This window comes from Choristoneura fumiferana, chromosome 8, assembly GCF_025370935.1.
Source record: "Choristoneura fumiferana chromosome 8, NRCan_CFum_1, whole genome shotgun sequence".
Taxonomy (NCBI): domain Eukaryota; kingdom Metazoa; phylum Arthropoda; class Insecta; order Lepidoptera; family Tortricidae; genus Choristoneura; species Choristoneura fumiferana.
Genome location: NC_133479.1, coordinates 12,858,754 through 12,876,933, shown reverse-complemented (window position 1 = coordinate 12,876,933; position 18,180 = coordinate 12,858,754). Strand labels below are relative to the sequence as shown.

General features: G+C 34.9%; 1 protein-coding gene across 1 annotated transcript in view; it reads right to left on the bottom strand.

The window, feature by feature from the left end:
* The window catches only part of RhoGEF64C (Rho guanine nucleotide exchange factor at 64C), a 190,046-nt gene that overhangs the window by 134,530 nt on the left and 37,336 nt on the right, over positions 1 to 18,180 (bottom strand). The window contains exon 2 of the mRNA XM_074091299.1: positions 2,841 to 2,878. The gene's annotated coding sequence lies outside the window, so the exon portion shown is untranslated. The remainder of the gene's footprint in view (positions 1 to 2,840; positions 2,879 to 18,180) is intronic.

Genomic DNA, 18,180 nt, shown 5'->3' with positions numbered 1-18,180 from the left:
GATAACAAGAATAGGAAAAAGAAATAAGCCTATAATAATATGAAATTAAATCCATAAACAAATTCTCGACACTGATGTACCTATCTACTCTATGTATTAAAATAAGTAAGTAGTAGTAAGTTAATATTACCACAATCATAAGTAACTGGAGCATGGTGAGTAAAGGCATTAACAATAGTTAGATTGTTAATGCCTTTACTTAAACCCTAAACTTGGCAAGTTGAGAGAAGTGTACTCAATTCAAGCTTCGTTGGATTTTTGTAGAGCTAACAAAAATAACTTTAAAAAAATACAAAAAGAAGATCTTAAATTATGTATCTTATTAGATACGCTGCCAAATCTAGGAATGAAAGTCTGAAGTAGCAGTTAAGTCTCAAAATCTACGTCCTACTTGCGTCCTGTGTACGAGTACATTTCTTATTGTAGGTATCTAGTAGATTTTTTATACCGATCTTAACTGGTACAACGAAGAAATCAGACTTTATTACTCCATTTATGATAGTAACAGAGAGTCCTTTATAAACTTTACAATCTTTATAGATCCACAATAAAAGCTTTTTAATGCTTTTATTGATTTGTGATATTCTGACATTTCAGACGTATTTACGACAGATAAAAGTTTTATGATTCTTACAACCGTTGTTTTGCATATTTTTAGTATATCATGTGGTAAATTTGTATCGTTTGGAATCCACAGCAACTTCCTGTAAACGAATATAAGATCACAATAACTTAAATAGAACTTTGGCCGAAAAATATTATAATGTAAATAACCAATATTTCATATTCCTTCTTCCCGTTCATATTATCCCTGTTATTCGTATTTAGTTATGTGGTGAATGTAGTCAAATAACAATAATCTGAATTCACGACACGTTTTGTATGCATCTGATTATCCAGTAAGTCATTAACGGGTTTTTAATTTTAGTAAATGTACAAAGAGCTAGAGGATTGAAGGTCTTAAGGAAACACAAGTGCAATTAATTAAAATACATGGCTTAACGAATTTCATTAACTTTTACACTTGAGAGGATTTACGTTGACATTGAAAGGATTAAAATCCAACGGTTGTGGACTCAGAGATGTCAGTTACCTTGTATCAGTTACCATCATTAATAACTATTGTCTATATGCAGTTTTTTTTTATACAACGAGTAAGTGTTAAATTTCTAGCTAATGGTTAATAGTTACTTATGATACAAGGATATAAGTAGGCAATTCTACACATATAAGTTTCATTATTTACAACTCTATAAAAAGCATCGCACGCACAAATACACAAACATACAAACAGAAAACTCAAAATAAATTCTCATATTTAAGGCTGAATTATAAAGACATGTTAATTAAGCCGTAGTCTCATTGCTTAAAACAATTTGGTTTGTGTACAAATTATTGATATTCGGCAAACTATAAACACACACATATGACATTGTAATACTACATTCTCGCAAATAAATTTAAGATTATGATGATAAAATATTTTTCCATAAAACGACAAAAGGAGCAAAGAAAGTTTTTTCTCTGTACTTGCGGGAAAAACTAATTTGCAGCACCTGCGATAATGACGAACTTTCCAGGTGTATAATTGACATAGGTAAAAGGGCACTTTGCCAGCATGTGCATTGTATGTAGGTAATCCATGTTTTGCGTACGTTTACGTGGATGTTTAGCTTATCACAGTTCCAGAAGTTGTCGTTTCCTCCGGAACCCGGTAGCGCCAAGGGCACGACTTCCACTGTTTTTGTATGACTTCACTTCCTCAATACGCTGTGAGCAGTCATTGTTTACGTAATGTCATTAAGGCGTAATCATTGCTTAAGCGTTTGCATTTTTGTGAATTTTTAAAAAGATGCAATAGGTCACTTTTTATCCGCGCCAGATACTTTATTGCTTTTCAAAGCAGTTAAAGACTTCCAAAACGGAAATCTAGATTCAATCTAGTTTATAAGCTTTTAAATAGAATCCATGCTTATATTATAATTGTGAAAGTGTGTGTGTTTGTATGTTTGTCCTTCTTTCACGTCGAAACGGAGCGCCTGATTGACGTTATTCTTGGCATAGAGATAGTTTATGGGCCAAAGAGTGACATAGACTACTTTTATCCCAGAAAAATGCAAAGTTCCCGAGGGAACAGCGCGCGATAACCTAATTCCACGCGGACGAAGTCGCGGGCAAAGGCTAGTTTTAAATAAAGATAAGTTGTTTTAAAAGCTGCAGTCTGAATATTCCCAAGATTTTGACCTATCTTGTAGCGTTAGCCTATTCTTCAATCGTTTCTTCCGTACTAGCTTTTGCCCGCGGCTTCGCCCGCGTGGAAATCGGTTATCGCGCGGTAACCCCACGGTAACTGTGCATTTTTCCGGGATAAAAAGTAGCCTATGTCACTCTCTGACCCATAAACTATCTCTCTGCCATAGACCACGTCGATCCGTCGCACCGTTTCGACGTGAAAGACGGACAAACATACAAACACACAAACACAGACACATTCGCATTTATGATAATAATAACTATAGTATGGATGATTTTCGTGGGCACATTTTTGTTGACACGGTACAAGATTCTGTTACAGTTTCCAGTTATCTACATAGTAGAAGTACAGGACCTTTAAAAAATAATTGAATATATCATCAATGTATATAGCCTTTCATAAAAAATTTGATCACGAAAATGAGGCGGTTTAAACGCTCGAATAATGACCCTAATGCCAACCACTAATAAGGAAGATGGTACAGCAACAACGAACACGGGACGAAACGAAAATAACAGTTTAATGCCATCAAATTGTTATTTCAATTTAACTCGGCATTAATTTAACGTGGCCTTTAATATCTTACCTTGAGCAAGAGAAGATCACCGCAAAGCCGCACACAATCTGTAATTAAGAAAAAACGTGATTAGAAAATGTAAAAGAAAATCATTAAGCCAAGATGAGATATTATATCAATGATTTAACGTAAACAGTAACGCCCACGGAAGTTACGATGCTGGAGAAACAAATTAAGTAACGCATACACAATATATTACTTGGATCGAAAGTGAAAATAACGAAAGTAAGAGGTGATCCAACGAGTCGATTGGCGGCCATTTTGTCAAAATCAATGATGTGTCTGTGTGCGTGGAACCCGTTCCTAGTGGAGGTGTGGTCAAGATTTGTATGGATGAATCTGATGATATAAAATGTGGATTGAATCATACGAACAATTTCACAATTGACGTAACTGATATGAAATCATCTACATAAACATATGATTTATTAAGGGTGCTTGAAGCAACTAGCGATGCACTCGACGGTAGTCATGAGGAATTTATAAATCAACCTTATTCAATGAAGGCATGAACACGATGATGTTAAATTTATTACCATTAGTTAACTTTACGCATCTAATCAAAATTATTTCTTTGGTGCATTCTCTATAAATACAGCGTGATATTCTTATAATTATTTCTCAATTTTTTTATCTTAGGAACTAAATACTGCTTGACACTACCTCTCGCTGCTACTTTTACATTTCTATCATAAAATTATGTACCTAGGTAATGTTCGTCCATGCAATCCTTGTGTGAGATTTCAATTATTTATTGGTCCCATAAATTAACACTATCAGATCTAGTCTAAAGCGCAGACATAAAACAAAAAGAAAGAATCTAATTGTTACGCAAGAGAAGTCGCTTTTATGAGTTCGTGCGGGCAATGACTCCAGGCGCAAGTCAGAAGAGAGACGCATGCTGTACGTCCTTAAAAATACATTTAATAAACATTTTGTGTCATCATCTTCATCTTTCTCGTCATAATCATCATCACAATCCAGAAAAATAACCACTATATACTCCTTCACCAAAGAACGCCACAATGGCCAAATACTGAGCCAGCATCTATGGGACTACTTTAGACTTTAACATTTAGTTTACATAGTTAATATTCAATTTGGTCAACCACTTGAGCAACAGTTCGAAAATATTCCAGATTATTCTCATATTTGTTCCAATAAAGTATTATTTGCTTTAAAAGGCATTGCTCAAGGCTCGCAGCTGTCACAACAATGGCATCAACTGTTCTCTCGGCCACCCTGTCTGTTTGTGGCATACAACATCTCGCGGCAGCGTAAGGCCACTGGCGTGACGACGCACCTCGCTTTGAACCTCGTCACCTTTATTGAATTTTAATAAGCCAACCACATGTTAGCTTTTGTGGCGTGCTAAGGACAAGAAAGTAGTGTTCCAACAACTGATTACTGATGCGAGCTCTTTGTCCACCCGGAATGGAAATTTTCAAGCGTGTTTTACTTCTTTTGTCAGATGCTAAATGAGTTTTGGAGGTCCATAAAGCCGCATTCCTGTGACGAATATTTTTGACTGTTGTGACTAGTTTATCATTGACGGCTTATGGAACTATTAAAAGTAGTACGGCAATAATCTTTCTACCTAATATAATAAATGCGAAAGTATGTGAGTGCACGCGTGCGTGTGTATTTGTTACTCTATCACGCTAAAACGGTTTGAGAAATTCGAATTAAATTCTAATTATAAATAGCTAGATTTCTAAAAAAGGCTAATTTTTATCCAGATATTTCTACGAGGTCTTGATAAAAATCTGATATTTCAACCGCTAAGTTTAGATACGAAATTTAGCATGAGTGTATTGTTATGCAACGTCTATGAAGACCACGACGAGATTTTTGTGAATTCCCACGGACTTCTTTGATAAATTCCGAAGTTTCGGTGACCTGTCGTTTCGCCGAGTTTAATTACGCAGACTTTCGTTTCGCAGACAACTATTGGCAGATTTTTCTTTTGGCCGAGCAACGTTTGGTATAATTTCGTTACGCCTATTATTCATTTCGCCGAGTAGTCGGTAGGAAGAATACCGATAAGCAGATTTACGTTTAGTAGATTGTTTGTTTCGTAATTGTTTCAGTTAACCGAACAACTGTTCGTCGAAACACGATAAGCAGAGTTATCACATGGCATTCATATTGTTAAGTAACAGTATTATTTTTTGTTTCGTAATCTGCGTAGATAAAATCGGCCAAACGACAGGTAGGATTATACTGAGTTGACTATTTTATACTAGCTGTTATCAAAATGTATTTAGGTGCGACGACGAGCGTTAGCGAGAAGGAGTGTTAGGTAGAATTGCGACCAACCGAACTGCTAGCATCGCGACTTGGTTTGTTTAGACTCCAATATAAAATAAATACAAATGATGGTCAAAAATACGTTTACTACTTGCGTAATATGCTTAAAACTTGTGAGGGTACATAAGAAAATCATAAAGAATGCGCGGTCAGCACGGCCGGCATGTAAAAATACTAATGAGGCCGTAATCCACACATATTCGCGGTATTGAATGCCATTCCCCATGCGAAACGAAAAGATGCGAAAAGTTGATAATGCGCACTGAATAATAATAGTTCAAACGTTACAAAAGCGAAAGGTTGTTCGACCAAACGTGCAAAATGTGTAGTGATTAATAGGCCAAACAAATTTCTGTGAATAGTTGTTCGGCTGACTGACTCATATGCCAAGTAAATAGTCTGCTAAAGGTTGAGTTACGACACGTTACTCGGCGAAACAATACATCTGCGTACAAATCCATCGGCGTACCGTTACTCGGCGAAACGTTGTCTGCCAATCAATAATCTGCCTAAAAATAGTCGGCGAATCATCAGGTAACCGATAAATTCCGAAGTTTCAATTCGAATGCCGGATCTAATAAATAACGCGAATGAAGCCGCGGAAAAAGCTACTGATTATAAAAGTATATATATCAAAACTAAGTTATATTCTAGTTCTGATGGGTTCAAGCTATCAATAACTAACGATTATCGTTAACGTTAACACTTACGTAAACGTTTGAGTGATGGAACGTAACGCTTGATGGATGTATTTTGAAAAATAAAAGAGCTGTTATGTCGACGATACAAATGAAAGAATAACGATGTGTTACGAAAGGTTGTAAAAGCTATCGTTGAAACCGTCAAACCTGCTCTAGTTTCTTAGTTTAAGTATCTCAGATTACAGAAATATGTTTGTTACAAGTGTTACACTGATTTTGAGTAGGTGCCTAATGACAAGAAATTACGTAGATAAATAACATGACAACAAAATTGAAAGCAGCAAAGAACGAACTGGTTCTTAAATAATAGGATCAATGTGATTGCCAAAGGTTAAAAACATAACAGTTACTAATATTGTCGTGGTTGCCAATTACTAGATCAAGAAGGCAGTCAACCTTGACTCATCGCCGGACTGAGTGTATCGATTTTAAAATGGATAATCGATAGCACCTATCGATCGTTTTCCAATACTGTGCAGCACGATATTTCCATTGTGACCTTAGTAACATTCTATATTTATGGTAAGTGGGTCACTTGTAGTTAATACTGATTTATTACAATGTCAGATCAATCAGTTCTGGAAATGATAAGTATTTGTTCATAACAATAATAAATGTTTAATTGTCAAAAATGGCCCTGTAGAGTTAATATTGCAGCTTTAGGAAAGGGTTTTAATGAGTTCGAGTGATCAATAATTAACACTATTGGTAGATAAACCCGTTTGTTATTCGTTACTTTCTATAATTTACGTATCTGTGTGTACCAGTAAAATTTTACGGAAATCGTTGATATACAGTACAAACTTACATTTCTATGTATCTACATTGCCTCGTTAAACTGCCGTTGTAGCATGTAACCTCTCTTTGTACATTAGTGGCATTGTCTGGTAACGAAGCAGAGTACAGAGCCTTGTTGCTTGTCTGTTTCGAACGTGCGTTCTATTTTCAAACATAGTATTTGAAAAGGAACGTAAAAAATTATGACTTTTTTATCGAGTTGGCAAAACAGCCAGTATAAGTTTGTTAACGTGACGTTGAAGTTTTTTAATCGTTTTTTTTGCGTTGTCACGATATATGCAAATAAAGCGCGCGACAAGCAAATCCATATTACCAAAAGAAAATACAATGAAGAATGTTAAATAATAATGTTATAATATTAGGCAAATGTAAGTCGAACCACTAATGTCATAATCATAAAACACAATTAAAGCTGCTGGTAATTCCATCAACAACATTTCCATTATAGAAAGGTCAATTACTAAACCGCAAAGCAATTTGAACTAAACTTTCTTCCGAAATTCAAAATTAGCCAATCAAGAATGCCATATCCATCGCGACTGCTCTTGTTTGTTACGTAAGGCTGTGAACCTGCTCTCTATAGTCTATTGTGACATGGGAACTAGCTTTCTACCTTGTAATAATATTCTATAAAAACATGATTAATTATATTAAAATTTATAATGAATCGAGGGCGTTGAGTTGCAACTATCGTCACTCCCATACCGACTAAAATTTCTCATTATTATTGCAATATTTGTAATATCATAACGCTTTTAATAACGCATACGCTTCAACAGAATAAGGGCATCTTGAGTTTCTTCGGCAAAATTAAAATAAAACATATATTTACATTTTTAAGTAGGTAGGTACCAAAAAAATTAGGACTATAGAATTTGCATAAATAACACCCTTTTGTAGATAATGAACGGTAGAACTAAACACAGATATCCTCGTATACTTCTATATAAGCCCGACTATCTTTTGAGTAGGTAGTATACAAACTTTAACTGAAAATCAACATCGGGTACCTGATATTCACTTGCCTATCAACGTTTGAAAAAGTTGTCTTAAATCAAATTAACAATAAATCATTGCCCACACCCGCTGCGTGCTTGTCAAATGCACGCACCCACTTGCCCTTTGACAGAAGTCAAGCAAATTTCTCTTGGCTTCCATGATTCGATTTTATCAGCAAAAATCTAAATGTAAAATCGATTGTTGCTACCATGTGATAGATGGGCAAAAACGTTTAATCATTGTACTTCACAATACGCTGTCACTTTCTCGCTCGTCATATTATGAATACGTTCGAAAGCGCAAGCATGTGATGTCTGAAACAATGATATATTAGAGTTCTGTCACTTATCACGATCCATAGTGCTAGATACAGTCTCGTCATTATGTGTTTGTTTTAAAATGTCAGTGAAAAGTAAATTTTGAAAATTAATCACACGGTTTAAATTAAATCGTTGAAACAATTCCGTACTCTAGCTTGGACTTCTTTATTTATGTAAAAATAAATATCATGTTTTCTTCTTCTTCTCTTTTCTGCTCTCCTATAAGTAGTATTAGTTATGTGTTTCACCACAATCACGCCCGATGGTAAATTCTTGATTTGAATATCTGCAAATTGTAGCGTTCGGAAAATGTAATACTTCCATCCCTAAACGTTACCCCTACTCTTAGGTACTACTTACATACTTCCATATTTAATTGCTCGACGTTTACGTATAAACACAAAAGTTGTGTTTGTGTGTGTCTCCATTTACAATAGGGTCTCTATTTACAATTATTCGTGTGAAAAACGCTAGAAAAGGGATTTTGTTAAGCGTAATAACCAGTTACGCGGTTATAGTAACTACTAATCGAGTAACCGTAACCCGAGGTAACTGTTATCAAAGTGCGGTAACGCATTTAATCATGTCTTAGGGAATGAGGTTATGAATACCATAGGCATTAGTTACTTTAAAATTTTCTAAGTCTGTCAGTTAGCCACGATGTCATTAAACGTGGCAACTTTACCTTCTGTGAGACGACATATGTCTACATTCAGGGATGAAGGGATGAAGTGTATTTTAGCAAGTAGCAAAATTTTGGTGCGGATGAACTCAAAATGACGTCATTTTGTCTAACAGAGTGATTATTTGCGTATTTTTCTATCCGCGTTGATTAAAAAGGTTTCCAGATGGTAAAGGTGCCACATTTGATAATATCGTTTTATAAGTTAGTTAGACGGATTATGAAAATAACTATGCAAATAGAAAAACCATTACAATCGTACCGGAAGTTCAACATACTATAACACTAGACGCTCATTCCGGTCTTAGACATAAACGGCCGGAAATCGTAGTGGAATAATATCGATTTATAACCGATTGGACTTCAACCGTCAACAAACATCCTAGGAGCCGTAAATTAACGTTCGGTATTGACGGAAATCAACGCCGCATGCCTGCACGTAAGTGCATGATTGAACAACAGTTTTGTTAGATACGATTTTGTTAGATTCAACATGTTTGAACGTGATTAATCGATTGCTGCTATCGAGTTCTTATTGGAAATTTCACTGAATAAGCGATTGATTTTATCGGATTTGTGCATGTCTCACTGCTTTAAATTTTATCTTTTGACGTATTTTATTCGTATGGAAATGAATAAAGTATTTTTCATATTTTGAGCTCAGTTTATTAGTGGCAATATGAATGAAAATGTCACGCTTAGATTTAACAACTAAATCTAGATTTAATTTTTCTAACATATGGCCATAACATTTCTTGATACCGAGAGTAACGACATCTCAGAGAGAGATGAAGTTATATAGTATTGTCAAGTGATTGCAACACGAAATGATGACTTGATGATTATGATAAAATGCTTGTTTTGCAAGCGGCGTCTTAATATAGATCTTAAATAAGTCTTATTGTTACAATTCTTTATTTTAAGGTCAGAGTCATTCATCTGTAAAGATATTGATACGGCCAAAGTTACAAAAAATTGTATACACGACTTTATAAACTAATTATTAAGGCCGTGTATACATATTTTTTAACTTTGGCGGTATCGATATCTTTGTAGTTGACTGTACACTAGTCCAATTACCGTGTCGGTTTTTTTCTCACAATAGTGACACGGTAATTAGACTGAGTGTACAGATGAATGAAAATGGTCGCCAACCTTTTTTCCAGATGCGTGCTCTCAATCTGATTACCGTGTCGCTTTCCCAGGAGGAAAAAAGCATCACGGTAATTAGACTGGTGCACAGATTATTGAGAATGATCGAGTTAACATAATAAGTTTGTGACTAACACAGATGTTTCAAATATTTTTATAATGTAAGGAGTAGGTACCAATATGAAAAATTCCAACACGGACTTAGTATTATATGTAGACCAGTCCGACGCGTTTCACGTTACAAACAGGAAATATCGGATTAATGTTATTGCATTGCACGGTGTCAGTTTTCTTTCTTTTTATATTGAGTTATAATTATGAATATTTAATATGAAACGCCTCATCCGTCCGGCGGTGAATGATAAACGTTATTCCGGTTGTCTAATAAAATATCTCATCAATTTTAGTTGTAAGAATAATTATTTTTGAATATTTTGACGGCAAGTTGTAACCACATAAGTAAATAAATGTTTCAATTCTAAAAAAAGAAGGATCGTTATCATGTGATCACGTAAAACTGCCACTAGATTTCACTATTTAATTATTGTTTATCTATGTTAGGAAAGAGATGCATTCTGTGATTGATCGTGTGAGCAACAAAGACGCAAATACAAACATTTTTATTAAACCCCTGACTGGTAGGTAGGTATACTACAACTAGTTTTATCCCGAAGCTTCGCTCTCGAGGAATAATAACGTTTTACATAATAATTAAATAAATTAAAATAAATTTAATTAAAAACAGTCATTAAGTTTACAGTCACTGTAAAAGATTAAATTAACTTCATTTGACCTGTTAAACGTTTCCTTGTTAACGGAAATCAAAAACAGTACGGTGTTTAGGTATTTTCGTCAACAAAAAATATTAATTTTTGAAACAAAAGTTTAGGTGTTACTTTCTGCTCATCGAAAGAAACATCTCTTAATTAACTTTTATAACTCAATTATCATTTTATTAACTTCATTAACAGGCGTCTGGCCGCATATAATATCTGTGAAGTCACAAACAATCGAATCGGTAAGCTACCAATAGGAGACGCGTATCGACTTTCGTCGGCGATTTAACCAAATTTAATCGGAACATAATGTCGTTTTCACGTGCTTTCTAATCGCGCATGCGTTTTGCGCACGCTGTTCGTTGACTAGCGATAATGCAGGCGACTATAGGGCTGCCCAGTGTCCACTCGAGAAATAGCCAAGTGCGAGTGACACTCGCGCGGTTCCGTACAAGTTTAAAAGTAAGCCAAAACCAAATTTATACTTCACAGTATTCCTCAATGTAGATTTTGTTCGAGAGATTTTTTTTAACTTTTCTTGTCCATGAACTTGAAATTCGATGATAATATTTATGGTTACGTACCTATATTTTACTAACAAACTCCCTTAGATCAGATTTTTTCTTTGAAACTTTTCTAAGGTACGGAACACTAAAACCACCATGGAAATGAGAGTTAAAATTAAGATTGTTTTATTACGGAACATTGTAACGCGTACCAAGGTTTATCAATGAACCAAAGTACGGTCAAAAAGTGACATTTAATTTATCTTGACTGGCAACCCTAGGCTATTGTTATTCTTAAACATTGACTCACATGATTTTAAGTCATGTATTGTACTCGGATGATCATTAGCCTGGAAAAGAATGGCTGTGCGTTGCTAAGCACTAGTTCTTAATTCACACGAAGGACTCTCCAATTGTACAGTAATATTAAGGAATATTCTTTCAAAACAAAATGTGTCGTGATCCGGTAGGTTGCCAATGGACATCAAGTGGGCCACGAAAATCAGAAAAATTATAAATTTTGAGGTACACGAGCTTTTTTTATAGTATCTGGTTTTGTATAGTAAGCTGGGCCTTAGGTATATAGAAAGTAATTCGCTTATCTTGTCTACATTTCCGGACAGGTACAACTTAGTCAGGGCTTGAGCACCTAGGCTGTCACTAAACCAGTGAATTACACCTGTGACCTCTTCTGCACATTCAAATGAAGTCGATCGCTAATCATTTACGAAAAAAAAAACTTCTCAAGTCGAAATTAATGCCATAAAACTCCGAAAACCACAAATTCTTAGTTGTATATAAAAGTATCACCTACCCGCTAATAAAGTTATGTAATTAAAATCTTTACGACAGTTTAAAGATGTATAGTTCGCTAAATTTCATAACATTGCCAAAGTTACGATACAAACTTGAACCAATGACCCGTTATTTACCACCTACATATTGGTATTCAAAACTAGCGTTTCAAATTAAATTTGTCTTAATGATCTTTCATCATAGCATTTGACATTTAAAGTACCTAGTCATTAGACACATAATTATAGCGGAAAAGCGTAATTCACTCTTTACAACAAAAACTGTCTTACCATAATTCGGCACTAATATTACTGTGTATTTTATTTACTCTCTCAATAACATATTACGGATTTCGTTTTACTTGAAATTTAACCTTTATGTAATATACAAACAGATTCGTCATTATAGTTGTATAACATATGAGCTAAATACGTATTTAACCGCTAATCCTCACGTGAATGTTAAGTGAAATAATAGTAATTCAAATAATGTGAAAAGATATTAATATCAAATAAATAGGCTCGATGTCAGGGTTCAAGTTAGAAAATGTTGCGTTACGTAAACTCGCACAACTAGAAAACTTGCATATTCTCGCACGTATGTAAAGATTATTCAAATATCATTATGCATAATATGTTCTGAACTATAATTCCAGGTAATCAGAATGATTTACAGACAAGTTATCTCTCGGGCTTGTATTCGCAGTACGAATAAGTTGCTTTTGACCTTACGTTCATCTGAACTAAGTAGCACTAAGGGATCTTTCATCTGTCACTGTATCATGTCGGTGAAAAACTTAAATGGCCTGCTGTATGTAGTAGTAGCGTATATTCGTATAAACAAATTGACGTTCCAAATTCGCAAAATGACTTAAGAGCGTTTATACCTGCTGAACTGGCAACGTTGCATTTTTGTTAGTTTTTCTCGATTATTCCATAAAAATTGAATGAAAATTAATAATGTTGTCTGATAGAACACTTTTTAATATATAAGTTAATGTGTCTACTTCAATAATGATTAGTTATAGTCTTTTATTTTCTTTAAAAACCGGTCATAAACATTAATTCGTTTTTAAGGAATAAATATAAAAGTCTATCACGACTAATTATTGGAGTAGACACATTAACTTATATATTAAGAAGTGTTCTATCAGAAAACATTTATAATTTTCATTCAATTTTTATGGAATAATCGAGAAAAACTAACAAAAATGCAACGTTGCCAGCTCAGCAGGTATAAACGCTCTTAAGCTCCATATCAATTCTGTGCACTACTACATACACTACAACAGGTAAATTACTTGTGTTTTTTACCTACACTAGTACAGTCGCCATCATATATTTTGGAGCGACCAAGGTGATCAAAAATATCGGCACATGTATTCTATTATAAATTATTAGCGTTCATGTTTACTCATGTTCACTGTATGTGTACTCTCACTAAAAAGCCGTGGTGGCCTATTGCTTTTGATTTATGGCCTTTCAAGCAGAGGATCGTGAGTTCGAATCCGGACTCATACCTATGAGTTTTAAAAAAATTATATGCGAAATGCATTTGAAATTTACCACGATTTTTACGGTGAAGGAGCACATCTTGAGGAAACCTGCACAACCCTGGAAAGTAATTCAATCGTGTGTCTGAAGCCCTAGCCCTCTCATTCTGAGAGGTAGCGTGTGCCCAGAAGTGGGAGATGATGATGATGACTTCTCTCTTATTTTATCTTATAACCTGATAGATTTAAACCCACACAGATCTTTTCATACTAGTTAGTACTCTAAATTAACCAACGTTTAAAGCAACGAACACTATAACTCCAACCCAGTTGAATGAATGTAGGTTGCTGTACGGCCAACGTAAATTCGGCCCCTTTATTGCAGCACCTGCTCAAACAAGTCAAAGCATTCCTGCCCACTTCGTTATTTCCTTATTTAATGCAGCTGAATTTAAATAACGGCCGGAAATATTTTACGTTACATAGTGTCAGTCAGTTTAAATGGCACGCCATGCTGCGTGTTTTTTAACCCCCGACGCAAAAAGAGAGGTGTTATTTATAAGTTTGACCGCTATGTGTGTCTGTGTGTCTGTCTGTGGCACCGTAGCTCTTAAACGGGTGAGACGGTTTGAATGTGGTTTTTTATGTGAAAGCAGGGTTTCTAGCGATGGTTCTTAGACATGTTTCATCAAAATCGGTACAGCCGTTTTTGAGATATTGAGCTTTGAAGTGACAATTTCAGGGTTTTCACAACTATATTTTTTTAATTAGGGATAATTGGGTATGATTAAATGTAGCTCTTTTACGCGTCCGTCTTTAGGTCCCTTATTTACATATGTGTTTAAATTTTTAACTCATTCGCTTCAATAGTTTCCGAGCGAATTGGCTGTGGCAGAAGAGTTAACTGACACGCGAGTGATCCTATAATAAGGGTTCCGTTTTAATATAAAATTTTGTGATTAATGATAAAATTATCAAGTACTCGTACTTAGTATTCATTTGTCGTTGAGACTAGCAAACAGTAGATGACAAGTTATCTTAACGAGTATGTCGCTACAATACGTTTGCAATGTACGCCGTAATTTTTGTGAACGTAAGCCATATCCGCCCAAAGAAGATACCACTTTACCAAACACAGGAATTTCTATAGCGGTTTTGTATAAGTCACGACCCAAATTTCCTTTACTCCATAAATAGTTACAAAGGCCAAACAAACCGCGTGACAAAAAGACGCGGTGACGGAGAAAGTTCTTCCTATTCTCACGATGATTGAAGACACGGAAACAGTTAAGATAACTCTGGTGAGCATGCTTTGCTAATTTTGTTGTAAATTCCATATCTTTATGATAACGACGTCAATTACGTGAAGTGAACACGTTTTTGTAGGGAGCACGCTCACGGAAAGGTTCGTTGTGCGTGACAATGTGGCTAAAATATTTACGTTGACGTACCTATTGTCAAGTGCAAAAATATACTATTGATGGCCTCATTACGCCAGAATAAGTCTGCGGGGCTACTACGTTCCGTCCCTCTGAGACTTATACCTACTATTTAATACGAGAGTGAGAGGGATGGTACGATACGAACTTCGATTTTCGAATTTCGGAGTAGGCCCTCTGTAGTATATATTTTTGAAGCACTGGATAAGTTCGTATTTTTTCACCCGACTGAAACAGTTATGTCGATTACAAAGAAGATTTACCGAATTATTGAATCAGCATTCTATTTTCACGTTACTTCATATGTCAGTAAGTTTATGTAAAAAAAGTTTTAAATACAAACATTTTGCTCATTGCAATTGGATTATCATTCAAACTACATTATCTGTACCAAATTTAAAGTAAGGAGTTAGTGAAATAAAAACTTGAAAAAAAAGTGCGAGTGAACAAACCTGTCACTGAACTGCGCGGCAAGCACAGTATCTATAGAATTGAGTCTGATTAAAGTGCCAGAAGCACAGACCAAGAGTCTCATTGATAACAAATAAAAAGTATTTCACATTTTTCTGCTGACAATTAAACTTTAACTTCCAATGGCTCTACGGCTTCATCGAACTACGTATGTACCGCGTAAGTCCGCCTTTGTACTTAGCACTTTTTTGTATCATTTTTGTATTTCCTTTTTGTACAATAAAGAGTTTATACTTTTATACTATTATATTATATTATACAAACAAACAAAACAAAGTACGGCAGGTAGAGTGCCCCAAAAAGATGTATTTCGGTTCACGTTTTTCCTGTTGGCTATACAAAACTTTTAACTTCACCACGCAGTCCACTTGATGTACTCAAGTACGTCCAAGAATAGCCTTCAGAAGATGCTAGGGAAAGTCTATGATACTTTTTACCATCGCATTCGTAAAGTACTTTAAAGGCTGAAAATGTCTTTTTTAAAGTTACCACAACATCAACTAACTGTTACACGTTATTAAAACATCATTTTACAAATAATCCAACCATCATAATTCAAAACAGCGCCAAAACTAAAATAAGCCGATTGCTTCTGCAAAAAAACTAGACAAGCAAACGTTATAGTTGTGAAATGTTTAGTGTCCCTTTGTGATTTTTAACACAATGTTGTTAGCCTTGATAGAACGACCCCAGTTTTTATCGCATCTCAAGATAAAACGCATTTAATAGCGAATAATAATACGGCCACGGTCAACCCCATATTTAAATTTTAAAGTTGCAGTTATGTTTTTGTTTACCTTTAATTTCATCTTTATTCAGTTACTAGCTGTAGGCCGCGACTCCGTCCGCGTAGAGTTCGTTTATCGCTATCCCGCGGGAATTATGCAATTTTCCGGGATAAAAACTATCCTGTGTCCTTCCCCGGGACTCAAACTATCTCTGTACCGAATTACATCGAAATCGGTTTAGCGGTTTAGACGTGATTGAGTAACAAATATCCAAACCTCCAAACATCTTCACAAACTTTCACATTTATAATATTAGTAGAATTATTACCTTAACAAAAAATAGCAACATATTCATTTCTGTACGTAAATGGTTGGTTGCTTCTAAGCATTAAGACTGCACTTTGTCAACCATTTTTTTTAATTCCCTGTTTGGTAAAGTTTATAGCTCATGATTATATAATAATACTAGCTTATGCCTGCGACTTCGTCTGCGCGGACCTAGGTTATCGCGCGGTGGTGCTCTCTATCGAAATAAAAAGTATCCTATGTTGATCCTTGGAGCTTAAACTATCTGTGTACATTTAGAGACTTGTTAGCTTTTTGTATTTAGTGTCAAATATTACAGATACTTGGCTAGGTGAGTTTGCTTTGATGTAGTCAGTAATTCTGTTTTTTCCATGGGGGAAAACGAGCAGGTGGGTCACCTGATGGAAAGCCGCCCGTGGAAATCCATAACTTAAGCTGAACAACTTACAATGAAACGAAATGTAATGTAATATTCTTATGCTTATTATACAAACATTATACTACGATGTAAACAACAAGCAAGAATGCAAATGCTGACACAAATAAAATGTAGAATATGTTTAAAAGTTATAGTTGAAAAGTAGCTACGCGGTTGTTTACAGTAATAAACAGATTGGTTAGGTAAGCATTAATCATTATTATTCGTATGCAATTAATTAATGTAAAAACCAGGTCTTCGTCAAAAGTAAGAGATAAATTAAAAAACCAGGCTATTAATTTTACATTTTCATACTGTGCAGTGTCTTGCAAAAGAGATGTTTTTGTACTTTTGAACATTTGGCTTTAAAGGCAAAGGCAACAATTGACAAGAATTTATATTTAAGGAGAGTCATTGGTTTGTTGAGGTAAAATTTAGGAAAGTAGGTATAAGCCCTTTTCTTGAAAGCCTCGATGTCATAGTTGTCCGGTAACATTGCTGACGGAAAATGATTCCACAATTTCACAATATACTCGAATTTTTGAAGTACATTATTTGCAAATGTCTAATCAAACATTCTTGTACAATAGAAATCTCTACTCTAGATAAAGTACTTGTATCAACCAGCATGTGCGAGAGATACTGTGTCTAAAGCCGATTGTATCGAGAACTCGTTACACTGTGCGCTGTGCCGTGACAAACAAGTAGAGAAACAGAACTTGTTACTGACCATCGAATGGTGACATCATTAAAAAGAAAAATGTCTTCCAATATTCAACTATGACGTTCGAAATTCGAATCGCAAATGTTGAGTTTTCAACGCATCATTTGTTAAGAAAACAAATTAAACCCTACACGTTATTTATATTTCAGCGATTGTTTTTGATGTGGCCACATTTATCACATTATTGATGAGTTTTGTTAAAAAATATAATAATTAGTGAGGTGGCTCTCAATTATTTTATCTACTTTTAACTGTTACTATTACAGAATGTTAATGTACCTAGACTTTTCTAACACGCTTTTAGTTTAGTCAAAAAAAATATAGATATTCCTACAAATTTTATTGTATTATACGTGCATTCTCATCCAAATTTCATATCGTCACTTTAGATGTGAAAATACAACTTTTAATTCCTGTGTTTTGTGTTATCACGCCTACTGTAGAGTTTATTACAGTATAAACTAAAAATGCAAATACTTGTTGTCAAAGAAGCGACGATATCAAACTTCAAGTTATCTGATAAATACTTAATTTATTTCATTAATTATCTTGGTAATTTAGTACATGCATGAAGGTAGGACACCACATTAGAGAAATCTCTCTGCAGGCGCCTGCATATGCCTGGGAGCCGAAGTCCACAAGCACACGAAGAAAAAAAAAAGACAAAAGAAGTGGCACGTTTAGTTTGGTTTTAGCGGATTTATTAAAAAAATAAGCCCTATAGCCTGTTAT